We start from the raw sequence: 1,132 nt of genomic DNA, 5'->3' as shown, positions 1-1,132 counted from the left end.
ATTCAGTATACACATTATCCCACCGGTTACAATTGTGACTGACCACAAAATACAAATTTTCACACACTTTTCCAAAAAAAAATAAAACAGTTGATTATTTCAAAGGGTTACTAATGACGCATCATTTTGATATTTTCATGTCTGGGAAAAATTTGGGATTAAAAGGGTTAAAATGCTTTTAAACAAAGTTAAGTGGTTTTCATTACCCATTTTACTCTTAGTAATTTAAAGGGGTCATATGATGCTTTTTTAAAGATCATTATTTGGTGTATTTGGTGTAACAGAATATGTTGACATGCTTTAAAGGGGTCCTATTATGCTCTTTTACAAAGTCTTGATTTTGTTTTGGGGGTGTACTAGAACAGGCTCTCGTACTAGGTTGTTTGAAAAACACATTATTTTTCACATATTTTACATTATTACAACACCTCTCTCCCCAGTCTGGCATGAACAGCTCGAATAGTTCCTGTAATATGAAATGTGCTGTGATTGGTTAGCTGGGTCAGTGTGTGTTGTGATCGGTCAGCTGGGCCAGTGTGTGGTGTGATTGGTCAGCTGGGTCAGTGTGTGGTGTGATTGGTTAGCTGGGCCAGTGTGTGCTGTGATTGGTTAGCTGGGTCAGTGTGTGGGCCAGTGGTCAGTGTGTTGGTTAGCTGGGCCAGTGTGTGCTGTGATTGGTTAGCTGGGTCAGTGTGTGTTGTGATTGGTTAGCTGGGTAGCTGGGTGCTGTGATTGGTTAGCTGGGTCAGTGTGTATTGTGATTGGTCAGCTGGGCCAGTGTGTATTGTGATTGGTTAGCTGGGTCAGTGTGTATTGTGATTGGTCAGCTGGGCCAGTGTGTATTGTGATTGGTTAGCTGGGTCAGTGTGTATTGTGATTGGTCAGCTGGGCCAGTGTGTATTGTGATTGGTTAGCTGGGTCAGTGTGTATTGTGATTGGTCAGCTGGGTCAGTGCGTGTTGTGAGTGTGTGCTGTGATTGGTCAGCTGGGTCAGTGTGTGCTGTGATTGGTTAGCTGGGTCAGTGTGTGCTGTGATTGGTTAGCTGGGTCAGTGTGTGCTGTGATTGGTTAGCTGGGTCAGTGTGTGCTGTGATTGGTTAGCTGGGTCAGTGTGTGCTGTGATTGGTTAGCT

The sequence above is a fragment of the Sinocyclocheilus grahami genome, unplaced genomic scaffold (assembly GCF_001515645.1).
Source record: "Sinocyclocheilus grahami isolate Dianchi unplaced genomic scaffold, SAMN03320097.WGS_v1.1 scaffold1088.1, whole genome shotgun sequence".
NCBI classification, from domain to species: domain Eukaryota; kingdom Metazoa; phylum Chordata; class Actinopteri; order Cypriniformes; family Cyprinidae; genus Sinocyclocheilus; species Sinocyclocheilus grahami.
Note: the sequence above shows the minus strand (reverse complement) of the source record.